Genomic DNA, 18,874 nt, shown 5'->3' on the forward strand with positions numbered 1-18,874 from the left:
TACACAAAAAAGTACAATAGATCCTAATTATTGAGAAATCACAGCCAATGTTTTTCTCTACTCATCAACTATAAGGAAAAGTGCTAGCAGGAGCCGACTGTTGCTTGAGTCAGGTCCCAGCTGGCCTCTGATTGATAGCATTGAGGATGCCTAGGTGGCGCCGACTTCCAGCTCGGGTAGCTAAATAAATAAATAAATAAATAAATAAATAAATAAATAAATAAATAAAAGGTATCTGAAAGTTCAACCAACCTCTCTTTTATCAAATTACATTTCCCAGTGAGATAATGTTACCAAAAGAGTTGGCTTGCAATCTGTGCAATAGGTGTAAGTTCATCTCTTTGTTTACTTAAAAAAAAAAAAAAACTCAGCCATGGGACTTTTGTTGGCAGTTGGAAAAATATTCCACCCCATTAGGACAAAGTTCAGCCGGTATGAAGCCAAGGCATAGGGTTAGGGTGGGGCAGGGGAGAGGAAGATAAATACTGGGTAGTGGCAGCTCAGAACAAGCACAGGTATTTCTCCAAAAGACCAAGGCTTCCTGCAAAACCAAAGACTGACTCTAGTCAGATAGGAGGCCTAGGGGGAAGGCAGGTGGGGTGGGGGAACAGACTCTGGAAGGCAGGGGGTGGGGTCCTTTGTTGGGGACAGTACGGAGAGCCAGAGGAGTTGGGAGTGAGGAGAAAAAGCTTCTCACTCTACTCTGGAGTGCCTTCTCTACACAAGCTCAGCTCCCTTCAAGGAGGAAGGAAGACTTCCCTTCTCTCTAGTTTCTGGAGCCATCCAGAGACCCCTCTCAGGCTCCCCTTCTCCACCAGCATTCCTTGAGAGGAAGCCAAGACTGAGCTATGGACAAAACCAAACCAAAATGTGGATTACCAAACTATGGAGTCTTATTTTAGACACAAGAGACAAAAAGGATTATAACATAGGCTGAAATGCTGAGAGACTATCAGAAGGAATAAACCAGTGTTTGATGGAGAACAGGTGGTCATTTTAAATTTGGGCAAGAGTGGTCTCTTTGAGGACTTAAAATCACCATACTACAGTGACACAGACACATCAGTGTTTATAGCAGCTCAATTTATTATAGCCAAACTATGGAACCAAACTTGGTGCCCATCAACAGATACATAGATAAAGAAAATGTGTTATATATGCACAATGGAATATTACTTAGCCATAAAAAGAATGAAATTATGGCATTTGCTGGTAAATAGATGGATCTGGAGAATATCATGCTAAGCAAAATAAGCCAATCCCCCCCAAAATTAAAGGCCAAATGTTTTCTCTGATATGTGAATGCTAACCCACAAAAAGGGAGTGTGGGAGGAGGAAGAATAGAAGTTCATTGGATTAGACAAGTGAGAATGAAGGGAAGGAAGGGGAGAGGCCAATAGGAAAGATAGCAGAATGGATTGCACATAACTTTCCTATGCTCATATATGAATACACGACCAATGTAACTCCACATCATGGACAACCACAAGAATGGGATTCTACTTAGAATGCTATATTCTATGCATGTATAATATGTCAAAAAGACACTCTATTGCTATGTATATCTAAAAAAGAACAAATAAAAAAAGAGAGGGATTCCAACAGCAAAAAAAAAAGAAAGAAATAAAGAAAAAAGAAAAAGAAAAGAAAGAGAGAAGGTCTCTTTGAGAAAGTGACATTTAAATAAAGACCTAAAAGACAAGAATAGGCCAGTAAATGTTAAGGAAAGATAATGGGAAAAAACCCTTGAATTTGTTGCTGGACCGGGTCTGTTTTGTCCTCTGCAGAGTATGCCAGACACTGAGATGATGAGTTTTGTAAAAGAGAGTTGATTCACAAGGCAGCCAAGTGGGGAGGTGGGATACCCAAGTCCAGAACCTGCCTTCCCAAGAGCAGGGTTTGGGAATATTCATGGGGTGAAGAAACAGGGTGACTTCAGGCAGGGGGAGGGTGAGGGGAGGTGAAGCAGTGGGTGTTCTGAATGTATATAATCAAATTCCACCACTATTCATGGCATTCATGTTCAGAAAATGGTGGCATTAGCAAGATCTGGGGCTACCCATTGGACAATCACAGGCCCAGATGAAGAGTCAGTGGTTCCAACAAAAATGGCCTTCAGGTCCCTGAAAAGTAACATAGGCAACTTTTGTCACCATGACCCACATCTCAGAGGTATCATCTACAGCAAAACTACCAGGAAACTAATAATGCACAGCCCAGCTGCATGACCTCCAGAATTAGTGATTTTTAAAGTTAACCAAAAACAAGTAACTACGGGGAGAAAGTGTCGGGAACTAGAAGGACATTCTCCTTCAAAGATTAGCCTGACAGCCCCCTGGGAGACATTCTGCCCTGAAGGCATCCTGCAGCTACCTATTTCCCTGGAACACCCTGCGGTTATCAAGATCATCAGACATCTTGCAGCTGGCAGTTTGACCCACCCACATCCAGCAATTGCGAAGAGCTTCCCCATCCCCAGCATATAAATACCCCTGTGTGAACAATAAAAGTTTGCAGCTTGATCAGAACTTTTGTCTTGCTGTCACCTTTCGTGTCTCTTGTCCCTTCATTCCTCCCCATCTAGGTTCGCTGCCCACGTTGATGTGTCCTGCCGGACGGGACATTTGGTGCCCAACGTGGGGCTGGAGCCTTTGACTGAGAAGGAACGCCGTCCTCCGGGAAGACTTGGCCAAGGGGGAGCGTGAGATCACCTCGGCAGACACGACCGAGAGACAGATCCGGGAGGAGAGCAAGGACGACGCAAGGTGAGTGACACACCATGGGACAAGCAGTTTCGTCACATGAGTTGTTTTTGTCAGGCCTCAAGGAGGCCCTCAAGACACGGGGGGCGCGTGTTAAGAAAAAGGACTTAAAATTATTCTTTTCATACGTAGGAGAATTGTGTCCATGGTTTCCCCTTGAAAGGACCATTGATGGTAAAAGATGGCTCAGAGTAGGAGACTGTTTAAAAGATTATTATGAATCCTTTGGCCCAGAAAAGGTGCCTATTCCCACCTTTTCTTACTGGAACTTAATTAATGAACTTCTTAAAAGTTCAATCTTTGATAATGGTACCTTAAAACTTGTCAGGATTGGGGTAGAGGCTATGCAAAAGACCTCTCGTCCCCCCTTGGCATGCCCTTCAGTTAGTATAGACACAGACCCTTCTCAGTCTCCCCAGGACCCTGGGAACCTTCCTGGTCCCGCTCCAAACCCCACCCTAATAAATAAGGCTCCAATGGTTACCAACCACCTTTATCCAGTTTTAAATCCTGGAGACACATTGACCCCTGGGGAGGAGGCTACCTTGGAGAAGGAAGCAGCTCCCCACCATTCAGAAGACCCTCCACCTCTCAGGACCCTGCCACAGCCTATAGGACTCACACATCCACCTCCCTCCTATATCCCTCCTGCCTTTTGTGCTCCGGCCCTTCAGGGGCCAACTGCCCCCTCAGATATTTTTTCTCCACTTCCCCTGCCTGACCTGGCTCCCTTGCAAGAGTCTCTCCAACATAAACGAGAACAGATCCAACTTTTAAAAGAATTAAGATCCCTTGACTCTGAGCTCCGCTCATTAGCCTTAGGCACGGAGTCAACCAGAGCTGGCCCAAGGCGATCTAATACAAAGGTTAAGCCGAGCCATCGGCCTGTTCTCACCTTCCCAGTCACCGCAGTCAGACAGATAAGCCCACCCAGGCTGAAGACTCAGAGGAGGATCTAGAGGAGGAAGTGGCAGAAACGGATCAAGGGGACGAAGTGGGGGAAGGGCAAGAAGAAGATCAGGGCTCAGAGGATGAGGAGTTGACCCCTAGGCAGGAAGGAACCCAGAGTGTCTACAAAAAATTAAGCCTGCGTTTTCTTGAAAAACTTAAAACGGCTTGTGCTCACTATGGTCCCACTGCGCCTTACACATTGGCTTTACTAGAGAGTCACGGCGCACAATGGCTTACTCTAATGATTGGAAATTTTTAGCCCGAGCTACCCTCAGTGCCGGAGACTTCCTGTTATGGAATGCAGATTTCAAAGAGCACTGTCGGGAAACTGCTCAAAAAAATTTAACCAAGGCCTCCTCTAAATCCTGGACTTATGTTAAGCTAGTGGGCAATGCTCCCTTTGACACTAACCCTAAACAGGCGCGTTTCCCTGCTGGACTTTTGGCGCAGATTCAGACGGCTGGTTTACATGCTTGGAGACGCCTCCCTCAAAAGGGCTCGGCTACCACTTCCCTGGCAAAAATCCAACAAGGGCCTGATGAGCCTTATAGCGACTTTGTTGCCCGGCTTAACCTAGCCGCGGAACGCCTGCTTGGACCAAGCGAAAGCGAAAGCCCCTTTGTAAAACATCTTGCCTTTGAAAATGCCAACCCTGCATGTCAGGATGTTCTTCGACCACATAAGGACAAAGGGGAACTTTCTGACTTTATTAGACTCTGTGCCAGGGTGGGTGCAGCCCATGCCATGGGTCTGGCCATAGGTGCAGCCTTTACCAAGGTCTTTCACAATCCTGGCTCACGTACTTGCTTTACTTGTAAACAACCTGGCCATTTTGCACTCGAGTGTCCGACAGGCAAACAAAGCCTAGGGATAGTGTATCCTCAAATCGGGGCTAAACTGCCCCCAGCCACCCTTTGCCCTAGATGTGGTAAAGGTCGTCACTGGGCCAATGAGTGTAGATCTAAGACAAATGCCCTTGGACAGCCTACTTCTTCCTGCTTCTCGGGGAAACTCCCCCAGGACAAACCCAGGGGCAATAAGGTTTGTTCCCTCCCAAACTCCCAACCTACCTCAAAATCCTTCTCTACAATTGCCTCCCTCCAACGAGCCACCCCAGGCAGCGCAGGATTGGACCTCTGTGCCACCACCGATACAATATTAGACTCCATGCAAGGGCCCCAGATAATACCCACTGGAATTATGGGTCCCCCTCCATCTCATACGTGTGCCCTTATTCTTGGAAGAGCCTCTACTACCTTACAAGGTGTTCAGGTCTTCCCTGGCATTATTGATAATGATTTCACTGGAGAAATAAAAATACTGGCCACAGCTATTAATGGAGTTGCGGCCATCCCAGCAGGAACAAGACTTGCACAATTAATACTCTTTCCCTTAGATTCAGGAGGCACTTCCACCGCCCAAACCCTACCTCGGGGGACTGCCTCCTTGGGCTCCTCCGATGTGTATTGGGTTCAGCCCATTTCTCACAATAGACCCACCCTTACCCTACTTATTGAGGGAAAGGACTTCCAAGGAATCCTAGATACTGGGGCTGATGCCACAATTATCTCTCAAAAATACTGGCCATCAGGTTGGCCCCTCACCTCATCCTTGACTGACCTTAAAGGGATAGGACAGTCAAAAAATCCTCTGGTCAGCTCTAGGGCTCTTAGCTGGACTGATAAAGAGGGTAATAAGGGAACTGTCACTCCTTTTGTCGTTCCTGACCTCCCCGTTAACCTATGGGGCCGAGATATTTTGAGTCAAATGGAAGTTATTCTTGCCAGTCCCAATTCCATGGTGACTCATCAAATGCTTCGTATGAATTTTGTCCCTGGTACAGGCCTTGGGAGACTGAGACAAGGACTGGTTGAGCCCATGCAACCCATACAAAAAACAAATACGTATGGACTTGGGAATTCGGATTTTTAGTGTCGGTCCCTGACCCTCCTGTACCCGACGCAGATAAGATTATTTGGGAGACTCAGACTCCTGTGTGGGTGGATCAGTGGCCCCTTACCCAAGAAAAATTGGAGGCTGCCTCCATGTTAGTGCAGGAACAGCTGGCAGCCGGCCATGTAGAGCCCTCAACCTCACCATGGAATACTCCCATTTTTGTTATCAAGAAAAAATCAGGCAAGTGGCGCCTTTTACAAGATTTGAGCGCCATTAATAAAGTTATGCGCCCGATGGGAGCACTACAGCCAGGCATTCCCACACCAGTGGCTATTCCCAAAAACTATTGTAAAATGGTTATTGACTTAAAAGATTGCTTTTTTACCATTCCTTTACATCCTGAGGATAGACCCTATTTTGCCTTTAGTCTCCCTCGCATTAATTTTCAGGGCCCTATGCAGAGATTTCAATGGAAGGTTCTTCCCCAGGGTATGGCCAACAGCCCTAGTCTTTGCCAAAAATACGTGGCTCAAGCAGTAGACCCTGTGAGAGAGCGATGGCCACAAATTTATATTTTACATTATATGGATGATTTGTTAATTGCTGCACCTAATACCCATGACCTTAATAATTGTTACTTGGACCTTTACAAAGCCCTCACTACCTTGGGACTACAGATAGCTCCTGATAAGGTTCAAACACAGGACCCTTATACCTATTTGGGCCTTAAACTTCAAGATAATCAGATCCAAATTCCTAAAATACAACTACGTGTGGACCATCTTCACACCCTTAATGATTTTCAAAAATTACTGGGGGACATTCAATGGCTAAGACCATATTTAAAATTACCCACTTGTGTACTTTTGCCCCTTAATGATATTTTGAGAGGTGATTCCCACCCCTCCTCCCCTCGAAAGCTTACTCCTGAGGCATGACAGGTAATAAACCAAGTCACAGAAGCCATTGCCCAACAGTTTGTTACACAAATTTCTTATAACCTTCCTCTGGTTCTGGTTATTTTACACACTCCTCATACACCTACAGAAATATTTTGGCAGCGGGATCCGCATTTTAAAAATAAAGGCTGCCCCTGGCTTTGGGTGCATTTACCCACCACATCCTCCAAGGTTATTACTGTTTATCCTGCTCAGGTAGCCTCTATTATTATCAAAGGTCGCTTGCTTTCTCGGCAACATTTTGGCAAAGACCCTGATAATATTTTAATTCCATATACTAAGGACCAAACCCAATTTTTACTGCAGACAGGGGATGAATGGGGTATTGCCCTAACAGTGTTCAAAATAGAAAGGAATTTGAATTATGAAAGAATTAAGAAAGCTACAATCTGCACCCTCCAAGGAGGAGATGGGAAAGAGAACCAACCCAGCCTTGGGTTGTTCCATTGGAACCTGCCAAAAAAGGCTCCAGACTGGCCCCTGACATGGTGACCTGCATTATTTTCAGCATGATGATGTGGTATCAGAGAGACAAAGCTTTGAATTCTAGGTGTGTGACCTTTGACAATTCTTAATGAGTCCAAGCTTCAATTTCCTCACTTGTAAAGGGGATAAGGATCCTCCCATTCAGTGGGGGTGGGATGCCAACAGCATCTTGCCACAGAGCTTGGCACAAAGAACCATTTCCAAAGATGGTACGCCGTCACTTTCTAGGGATGTCAAGAAGCATCCATGAACTGTGCATGGACCAAACCAGCATCGCAGCCATTGAATAGGAAAATGTGGTATCTGGGAACTTCCAGTGGCAATCCTGCTGGTGAGACTGCCTGGATACCTGCGAGCTCCTATTCAGCTCTGCCAAAAGGTCCCACACAGCACCAGAGATGGGGTGACCTGCTGCAGCCACATGGCAACACCGCCTCTCAGAGATGGGTGTGGCTTGTCAAGACGCCAATCAACTGTTGGCTACAAGACACCGTGAAGCAAGACTCCACCCCTGAAACCTTCTCCCTGCCTTTGAAACTCGCCTTTAAATAAAGAATCGAAGCCATTTTTTAACTGTTCTGTTCCAGCTCCTATCAGGACCGAAAAAAATAGATCAGTCGCTCTGCTTTTAAAACCTATTCTTTGACTTTGTCTCTTAATTCTTCACTAAATACTTCAGACTATATTTTTCTCGGGTGGTTTGTCCCCTCCTGAGCAGGAAACATTACCCTGGTGAGGTGCTGGCCACCTTGAACTACAGGGGTTCCTCCAGTGGCTGAGAAGGACTGCTTAGCGGGATAAAGGAGGTGCCCTCTGTCAGTGGCATTCCTTGGTGGTCTTGGAAGCAAGGAAAGAATGCTTAAGGGTGAGAGGGCTCTTTGCCAGCAAACTCCTTCCTGCAAAAAAAGACAAACGGCAAGTCTCAGGCAGCTGTTACACAACCGGTTATATAACCCTGCTGCTGAGCGCTGAGATTCAACAGCTCATCTGTCCCTGCTCAAAAAGGAACCACATTCTCACATCCACCTGGAAACAGCCAGCATAAGAGAGTAACAGACAATGCAGGTCCTGACCTCCAGCTGGTGGTTCACATAACCACCTCCCGGCCTCTGGGAAGTTGTTTGCCTCTCACCGCTTCAAATCAGTGGGGGCCAGCAGCCTAGGATGGCCTGGGAGGATGGGAGTGCAGGGTTTCCAGGCCCGTCCTAGGTCTGCTGGGACAGAGCCTGCACTATTAGCAAGATCTCCAGGTGATTTTATGCATATTGAAGTGCAAGAAACCTTCCCTGAACATTTCTGAGCCTTTATCTCCTAAATGAGAGGCCCAAGGGGCTTTTAAACATCGAAAATAAATTTAACTAGCCACTAAAAATATACGAGTAATAACATATTCCTAATATAAATGAATTCTTTATGAATAAATAAATTCATAAAGAGGGGGAAATTAAGAGCAAAGGTAAAAAACGAATGGTTCTCTTCTCAGCCCTTCACTCCACCAGACACTTACGGTGGCCCTCAGTCCCTGCCCAGAGTCCAGCCATTCTCCCCTCCTGGCACATAATCCCCCCTCTCCCACTGGGCTTTTTTTTTAACAGAATTACTTGTCATGAGCTGGAAGCGTCCCTTCAAGCCCCTTCGAGCCAACCACACTCCTCAGAGAAACACACACTCTGATCTGGCCGACAGATTTTTCCCTTTCTCCTAGAGAGCCTGCAGGAGAGGAACCCGCTCTCAGCTCCTGTTAAAGAACTGGTCCAGCCTCCTCTTAGCAACTTACACCTTCCTTTGGAATGTTGAGGGCTTGTCACTTGTCGCTTATAAGCTTGACTCTGGCTTCATTGACATGCCCAAACGGGGAAAATGTCTCCAGATTGTCTTCCAAACCTGGGGATCTGTGGATTGATCTCACAAGACTGCATCTCGGCCAGTGACCATCTCATGGTTGACTCTCTCTCTTTTCAGATGAATGAGATTTGATGGAAAGACCACTCTTCACTAGGATCACAGTGGCTCTAGAGGGAATCTATCAGCATCTTGGGTTTCCCATGGCTATTTAGATACTATCTCCAGTTTTGCAAGACTGGGTATCTTGGCTAACCCCTAAATCTGAAGTTTTCACCTGTCATCTCCATGAATGAACAAGTACCACACACTCTGTTGATATCTAAGACATGAATATCCTTACCTTAGCAAAATGCGAACCTGAGAAATGGAAACAGCCCTTGTTTTGCTTTAATGCCTGCATTCGATTTATTCATGAAATATCCCTTAGGGTTTACTGTGTGCCTGGCTCTAAGTTGGCACCAGATGTTTAATGATGAGTAAGATAGTCAAGATTAAAATTGATGAAAAGCAGTCCTGTGAGCTGGCTGTCAGTTCTGGAGGAAAAAACTCTCTAAGAACTGAAAACCTTACCTTAGTCTCTGCCACAGGTGAATCTCATACCTTGTAAACACTGGCTTAGGAGGTTTTTTGTTTGTTTGTTTGTTTGTTTGTTTTGTGTGTGTGAGTGTGATGCTGGGGATTGAACCCATGGCCGGTGCATGCGAGGCAAGCACTCTACCAATTGAGCTATATCCCCAGACCCAGGAGGTTTTTTGTTTTGTTTTGTTTTTTTTAAGTTAAGCATTTAAAATATTTTTATACTGAATTTATTTGATTTTCTTTTGAACTTAGTAAGAGTAGATTTAGTCATACTCCTCACTTTCAGGCATACTTATTTCTTTAAATTAATTCATTATGGTATGTACACTCAACATGAGATGAGCCCTCTCTCCAAGTGTGCAATGTAGATTGTCAAGTACAGATACAACAATGTATAATTGTATATTATGTCTCCAGAACCTATTCATTATGCTTAATTGACATATCAGACCCCTGGATTAGCAACTCCCCTTTACCTTTCCACCATTCCACATTCATTTATTAGGATTTCAATTGTTTTTATTATACACAAAAAAGGTTTTTATTATACTCAAAAAAGGTTCACTTTAAATTTAGCTTTTTGACTCTATGCTCAAGCCTTCAATACCTTCATGATGATTTTCTGCTCCTTGATAAAGAAAATCTGTTTGATCCTGTCACAGACACACTCAAAACACATAGGACCACTCTAAGCCTCTGATGTGTGTGTTTTTTCAAAACGACCTCACGAGAACCCTAGGTCCAAGGTCCATGATGTGAACACCTGCCCAGGCACATAGGACATACAGATTTTGGTGCTTTCCCTTCTTCCTTCCTTCCTTCCTTCCTTCCTTCCTTCCTTCCTTCCTTCCTTCCTTCCTTCCTTCCTTTCTTTTCTTTTTATATATATTTTTTAGTTGTAGATGGACACAATACCTTTATTTTATTTATTTATTTACATGGTACTGAGAATCGAACCCAGTGCCTCAGACATGCTAGGCAAGTGCTCTACCACTGAGCTCTTTCCCTACCTTCTTGATATAAAGATAGACAATTCTATTACCAGGGGTTTGGAACAGCTGGGTTTTCTTAGAGACTGCATTGTAGGAAATTTTTTGACTGCGTTCTAACACTGAACTGTTCCAAGTGCGTCTAGATACCATCCCTGGAAGAGGAAAAAAGTCTGTTCCGCTTTTGGATTCAATGAATTTGCCTATTTTATATACTTATTTTAAGTGAAATCATACAGTATTTGTCCTTCTGTGACTGGTTTATTTCACTGAGCATAGTGCCCTCACGGCTTGTGTTGTTGCATAGTGCAGAATTTCCTTCTCTTTAAGCAGAATAATATTGCATTGTAAGTGTACATCATGTTTTCCATAACCATCCATCTGCTGATAGAAGTGAATTGTTTCCATAACTTGGCTATTGTGAATGGTACTGTCATAAACGTGGAAATGCCATTGTTTCTTTGAGATCTGGATTTTCATTCTTTTGGTTAAATACCAGAAGTGGGATTGCTGGGTCATATGTAGTTTTGTTTTTTTTTTAATATGTCTTTAGTTGTTAATGGACCTTTATTTTATTCATTTATTTACGTGGTGCTGAGAACCGAACCCAGTGCCTCACACATGCTAGGCAAGGGCTCTACCACTGAGCCACAACCCAGCCCCACATGTATAGTTTTTAGATTTTTTGAGAACCCTCTATGCTATTTCCATGATGATGTCACCATTTTGCATTTTCAGCAACAATGTACAAGGAAGCCAGTTGCTCCACACCTCATCTACACTCATTGCCTGTTGAATGTTTGATAACAAATGTGAGGGGATGTCTTATTGTGATTTGCAATTCCTTGATGCTTAGCAACATTGATTATCTTTTCATGTAATGTCAGCCATTTGTCTTCTTTGAGAAAATACCTACCACTGACCCATACTATAATATTGTTTGAAGGTCTCAAAATTTGCTGAGAGTGGCCTTGAATCTGCAGTCTTCTTGCTTCAGACTTCTGAGTCATCACGTTTACAAAATTTTGCCCCGACACCAGCCAATGTTAAATCTTCCAAGTCTTTAGCCCATTTTAAAATTGGCTTGTGAGTTTTCTTGCTATCAAGTGGTAGAATCCTTATTCATTCTGGAAATTGACTCTGTATTGGGTTTCTTTTTAGTATGTTGATTGTTTTCTTTGCTTTACTGAGCTCTTTAGTTTGACATGGTCGCACTTGTCTATTTCTGCTATTGCTGCCTGTGTTTTCCATTTACATTCATGAAGTCAATGCCAACACCAGTGTCCTGAAGCTTCTCCCTTACGGTTTCTCCTAAGAGTTGTACAGTTTCAGTTCTTATGTTTTAAGTCTTTAACTCATCTAGCATTGTTTTCTGTGTGTGGTATAATGGCCCAATTTCCTTATTTTTCAGGTGGATATCCAGTCTCCCCAACATTTGAGGAGGTTTTACCCACTGTGTATTCTTAGCACTTTGGTCAAAGATCAGTTGTCCGTATATTTCTGGACTTATTTCTAGGCTCTTTATTCTGTTCCATAGATCCACATGTCTGTCTCGATGCCTGCCATTCTCTTTCAACTACTATAGCTTTGTAATACATTGTGATATCAAGAAATGGAAAGCCTTCACTTTTGTTCTTCATTTCTGAGATTATTTTGGTGATTCGGGGCCATATTTTGACCTCCTATCAATTTTAGAATTGTTTTTTCTATTCTGTAAAAATTTCCAGTGGGTTTTTTTATATGGATTACATTGAATATAAGTGACATTGGATACTATGGGTATTTTCATAATATTATCTTCTCCTTCTCTTTCTTCTCTACAAGGGATTGTGCCCAAAGGCTCTCTGTCACTGAGCTACATCCAGGTCTTTTTATTTTCTTATTTTGAGATAGGATCTGCCTAAGTTTTTGAAGGTCTCAAAATTTGCTGAGACCGGCCTTGAATCTGCAGTCTTCTTGCTTCAGACTTCTGAGTCATCACGATTACAAAATTTAGCCATGACACCAGCCAATATTAAATCTTCTAATACACAAACATGAGATGACTTCTATTACTTATTTTAATGTTTAAAATTTAATTATTATTTTAATTTCTTTCATCAACATTTTGTAGTTTTTGGTCCATAGGTCTTTCACTTCTTTAGTTACATTTATTCCTAAGTACTTTATTCTTGCTAGTACTATTGTAAATGAGATTATTTTCCTAATTTTTTTCCAATAGATCATTATTAGTATATTGAAACACAATGGAAGCCATCAGTCCTGAGCTTTTCCTTATTGGGAGGTTTTTGGTTATGAAGTCAATCTCAATATTATTTTTTTTTAGTTTTATTGGTTTTATTTTTTTAAATACACGACAGCAGAATGCATTACAATTCTCATTACATTATATATAGAGTACAATTTTTCATATCTTTCTATATCGAGTATGTTCATGCCAATTCATGCCTTTATACATGTGCTTTTGTTTTTTTGCATACAATTCTTATTACACATATATATCACAATTTTTCATATCTCTGTAAGTATATAAAGTATGTTGACACCCAATTTGAGGCTTCATACCCTGCCCCTCCCTTTCTCTCCCACACTGCTTCCCTATCTAGAATTGATTGTGTGTGTGTGTGTGTGTGTGTGTGTGTGTGTGTGTGTGTGGTGTGTGTTGTGCTGGGGATTGAACCCAGGGCCTTGTGCATGCAAGGTAAGCACTCTACTGACTGAGCTATATCCCCAACCCTCTTTTGTTTTTTGATTCAGTCATGGTAAGTTGTATGTTTCTAGGAATTTTTCCATTTCTTTGAAGTTATTCAGTGCAGTAGCATAATTGTTCATAGTAGCCTCTTCTTTAAAATTTTTGTTTTTAATTGTAGATGGACACAATACCTTTATTTTATTTTATTAATTGTTTACTTATATGAGGTGCTGAGGACTGAACCCAGTGCCTTAGAGGTGCTAGGCAAGCCCTCTACCACTGAGCTACAACCACAGCCTCACATAGTAGCCTCTTTTGATCCTCTTTATTTCTGTAGTATCAGATGTAATGTCTCCTCTTTTATTTCTAGTTTTGTTTATTTTAGCCATCTCTCTTTTTTCATAGTAAGTCTAGCTAAAAGTTTGTCATCTGTGTTTATTTTTTCAAAGACCTACTTAGTTGTTTTCCTATTTTTTATTTTCAATTTTGTTAATGTCTGCTTTAATCTTTATTATTTCCTTCCTTTGCTCACTGTGGGCTTCATTTTCTTTTTGTTTCTTTCCCAAGCTCTTGAAGAGGTAAATTTAGGTTGTTTATTTGAGATTATTATTCTTTTTAATACAGGAATTTGTTTTTTATATTTCCTCTTAATACTGTTTTTGATTTATCTCATAAATTTCCACATAAGTCAAATTCCATTATATTTTCCTTTTTTATGTCTTACCATATTTCACTTATCCTAAGGTCATCAAGATTCATCCACATTGTACATGTATCAGCAAGTCTTTCCTCTTTAGAGCTGAATACCACCCCATTGTATTGATAGGCCCCATTTTGTTGATTCATTCATCTGACAGTGAGCACTTGGATTCCTAGCACCTTTCGGTATTGAGGATCATGCTGCTATGAACATGGGAATACAAATGTCTACTCATGTCCTCCTCTGAGCCCTTTTTGTGTGCAGACCCAGAAGTGGGATTGCCTCCCTCACTATTCTTAATTGCAACCTAAATGACTCTGTGTTGAGAGGATGCACAGGAGTCTGTTGGTTGGTTATTTCTGGTTTGTTAATTTACATGAAGATTTTTCCTTTCACAATTCAGAAAAATGTCCCACCACCGAGGTACTTTCATACATACCTCGATTCCAATATCAATGTTTACACTCTTCTCTTTCTAAATTGCTTCCAATACAGATCCAGTAATGCCAGATTCGTGGAACCCCAGTAGACCTCCAGGAGCCGAATCCCATGCGATCACACAAGTGTCTTTATTGCAAACTTGAGCCTAGACTCACAACCATTTCCAACTCAGGGGTCCCGAGGAGTGAGTCCTGACTCTTAGTTCAGTGAGGATTTATAGGTTTTTTGGGGATACTCTATGCATCACAACATCACACAGCAAATCATTTTACACCGTAAGAAAATCAAGAAACAACTCTAAACATTGACTAGCACATGCTTTGGCGGGAACAAGTTGGGTAAGGTGATTGGTTAGTTCAAGAGGTGGATACATTTGAACTGATTGGTTTAGGTCACGAGAGGTGTACCACTAAACTACACGGTTTCCTAACAGGTTATCACCAAAACTACTGGGAGGGTCACTGGCATTTCAGATATTTTCCCTGTCTCGCAGGCTGATTGGTGGTTGCAAGGGTGTTGCTATGGGTCTTCACCTAGCCTGAGTCTGGGACACTTGGTGCCGCAGATCTCTCCTGTTATTTACAGACAAACAACTTAGCTGGATGGGTATGTGCCTAGGAGTGCTCTCTCCTGTTATTTACAGACAAACAACTTAGCTGGATGGGTATGTGCCTAGGAGTGCTCTGTGGGTTTTTCCAAGGACAAGGTTCATGCCCCCTTCCTTGGTCAGGCTTTGCTCTGAGGTAGAGGCTGGTTTCTCAAAAATAGAGTCACAGCAGTTTCTCAATGCCATAATCTTATTAAGTGCTTTCCACGCTCACATCACGGCTGCATTATAGAGTTTCAACAGATTGAAGCTACTTCCCCTTCATTGTTGGTATATAATTTCACATAATCTGTTGCTTCAGGTTGATGTGAAGATCAAGTTCTGGTCAAGTGAGAGAGGAGGAAAAAGGCGGTGACCAAAAATATAAGCATTTGAAGGGTTTTCTTGTTTGTTTTTAATATTTACTCTTAAGTTTTAGGTGGACACAATATCTTTATTTTACATTTATGTGGTGCTGAGGATCCAATCCAGTGCATCGTGCATGCTAGGCGAGGGCTCCACCACCGAGCCACAACCCCAGGCCCAATTTGAAGGGTTTAAAATGGATTAATTAAAAAATGGATTAAAATTTTAAAATAGCCCAATCAGGAATGGGAAACAACTAACAATTCACAGATTGGTACAGAATATGTAAACAAATTAAAATGTGCTCATTGGCATGCATACTCCCAGAAATGAAAATTAAAAGTGAGATGGCATTTTTCATCTCTTAGATTGGTAAAGAGACTGGTACTACGACAGTCTTGATGAGGTTTTAGGGAAACAAACACTGAGGGTAGGAATCAAAATACATAAAACTATTTCATAGAACAATTTGGTAAAGACCTTAACCAGGGATGTGCCTGTGAATATGACCTTATTTGGAATAAGGTCTTTGCAGATGTGCTTAGTTAAGGAGAGGTCATAGAAGGCTACCATGGGCCCTAAATCAAATGACTGGTGTCCTTCCATAGGGCAGAAAGGACACATGGAAAGGGCCACACAGAAGGACATTCATGTGAACAGGGAGGCAGATATCATAGTGATGGCCACCAGATACCAGAAGGGTCAAGAATCTCGATTTTGAAAATTTACCTTCTAGAACACAGAAGAATACATTTCTATTGTTTTAGTAATCTATTATATCAGCCCTAAAATAATAATTCAATAGAGATTAGCTAAATAAAAAATGATGCATTTATTGGCACATTATAGTTATACATAGCAGTGGGATTTGTTATAATATATTCATTTGTTCACAGAATAAAACAGTATAGTTTGATAAAAAAAAAATGATGCATACATATGACTAGAGATGGGAGTGAGGCCCTCAATCTATTTCTTTTATGTTTTGGTTTATAAACTACAGGAATATGGTTCTTTTCATTAAAATAAAATTTAAGCAATAAATAAGGCAGCATTCCATTACTTTCCTTATAAGCTAGCTGTTTGGCTTTTACTTGCTCTTGAAAGCGAAAATAAATAAGGAAATTATATTCATTGTTTATCATAAAATTTTGAGTCGAAAAATATCTAAGAGATTGCTTGGTCTTACTGGCAGAATAATGAATCCCAAAGATATCCACACCCTAATTCTTGGACCTGAGAAATAGGCTACATGACGGAGGAGAATTGAGGTTGCAGATTGGATTTACGTAGCTGAATCAGAAGACATTGAAGAGTTGACCTTGGAATATGCAGGTGGGTCAGGTCATCACAAGGGTTCTTCAAAGTGGGAGTGGAGGGTTAGAAGCATAGTTCAGTGGTAGAGGAGTCGCCTGGAATGTGTGAGGCCCTGGGCTGGGTTCCCAGCACTAGAAGGAAAAAAAAAAAAGAAAGTGAGGGAGAGGAACTGGGAAAAGAGTCAGTGCCCAGGTGGCCATATATGAGAAAAATGCAACTGGCCACTGCCAGCTTTGGCTTTGAAGATGGAGGAAGGGACCGGGGTTAGTCAAATTTCCATTACTGAGGCAAAATATCGGACACAAACAACTTACAAGGAGGAAAACCTTATTTTGGCTCCTAGTTCCAGAGGCTCCAGTATGTATAGTCATTTGCCGCAGTCTGGCTGGGCACAATTCAGGAGCCACTTGTCAAAAGAAACTAACTTTATTTTTAGAACTACAACCGCCAAACAAAACAGCTCCTCAGGGAAAAAACCCTCAGAGCCCAACTGCCACCACCGACTTCCACAAGCCTCTCACCCCCACACCAGCCTCTCCACCTCCCACCATCCTCCTGCTCTTGAGGCCGATTGGCTGGGTTCCGTGGGCAGAGCCAAAGAAGTCCCCCAATGAGCAGCTCCGTGGAGGAGCCAATCAGCTAGATGTTGCTGGGGCCGCTGCGAGCCAATCATCAGCTGGCAGTCTGAAGGGCAGGGAAACAGCCCAATGAACATCACCGCAGGGGAGCCAATCAGCTAGATGTTGCTGGGGCCGCTGTGAGCCAATCTCATCAGCTGGCAGTCTGAAAGGGCGGGGAAACAGCTCAATGAGCATCTCTAATGAGCATCACCACAGAGGAGCCAATCAGCTAGATGTTGCTGGGGCCGCTGTGAGCCAATCATCAGCCGGCAGCTGGAAGTTTGCTGGCAGCTGGAAGTTTGCTGGGGCCCCTTTGGCTGTGGCTCTCAACAGTCATTTGACTCTGTTGCTCCTGGGCTTGAGACAAGGCAGGAAGTGCCTGGTGGAGCCAAGTGCTCATGGCATGACAGCCTGGAAGCCAAGAGAGAAAGGAAGAGGAGGGCCAAAGTTCCCCTACCTCATCTCATGTGTTCTCTCCCAGTGACCTGATTTTCTTCCACCAGGCCCCGTTTCCCAAAGCCTAGCTCCCGTTTTTCAAAGCTGGTGATGGCCAGCTGAGTCTTTCTCATATCATGCCCTGGGCGGGAAACCTACCCTTTCAACAAATGGGTTCTCACCTTCATCTTGCGCGCAGGCGGTGGAAATGGGGTTCCCTTTGGTGAAATGGGCTGGCTGAGAAAAACAGAACGGCAAAAAACCCACAGGACCCGGAAAGTAGTTTCAAAAGCCAGGCGGGGGATGGGCAAGCCCATCAGATGGATGGAGCTTCTGGACCGTGGCAAAATGGAGCCCACACCTGCTTTATTTATCCTGGGAAACACGGAAGGCCTTCCATAGAATGTTCTTCACCAAAAAAAGGTTAAAGGTGGGCTTTCCAGTTCCCAATGGGTTAGGCCCATCTCTGGAGCTACCATGAGAGATCTTCTTAGCAGAACAGAGATAAAGGTCACGTGCATTAGGCAATCTATTGTGCTGGGAGAGCCATGGATAGTTCACGATGCCAACCCTAAAGCTCCCTGGCTACCGTACCAAGAGAAGATCCTCATGTAATTCACGGATGGCTTCTCACAATGGGTCTTTAGAGGACTCTGAAGATCCAAACCATACCAGTGCTGTCATCCTGGAAAAGGTAAGGAAATGGGTTCTTCCCCAGACACCCCAGAAAGGAACAAAGATCTGACAATACCTTGATGTTAATTAGCTCAGTGAGACCCACATCAGACTTCTCACCTCCAGAAGTATAACAGAATTAACCTGCCTTGTTTTACACCACTCTGCTTGGGGTACATTTGTTACAGCTGCATTAGGAAACCCATGTAGTTGTTCAACCTAGAATCAGCACTTGACCTCAGATCTCCTGATTAATAGGAGTGTTCTCTTTTCACTATAAAATGTGTACATGAATAATAAACTTTAAAATAAACCACCTTTCATCTCTAACATATATTTTTTAAAAATTTTTAGTCGTAGATGGACATGACATCTTTATTTTGTTTATTTATTTTTATGTGGTGCTGGGGATCGAATCCAGTGCCTCACACAGGTTAGGTGAGTGCTCTACCATTAAGCCACAAATCCAGCACCTCTAACATATTTTGTCACAGTCAAGTCTCTTGGCACATTTGAAAGATTGTTAACCTTTTTGAAGAGTTAGCTTATTGACAAAATTTCTTGAACAAATAGAT

The sequence above is a fragment of the Ictidomys tridecemlineatus genome, chromosome 3 (genome assembly GCF_052094955.1).
Source record: "Ictidomys tridecemlineatus isolate mIctTri1 chromosome 3, mIctTri1.hap1, whole genome shotgun sequence".
Lineage (NCBI taxonomy): Eukaryota > Metazoa > Chordata > Mammalia > Rodentia > Sciuridae > Ictidomys > Ictidomys tridecemlineatus.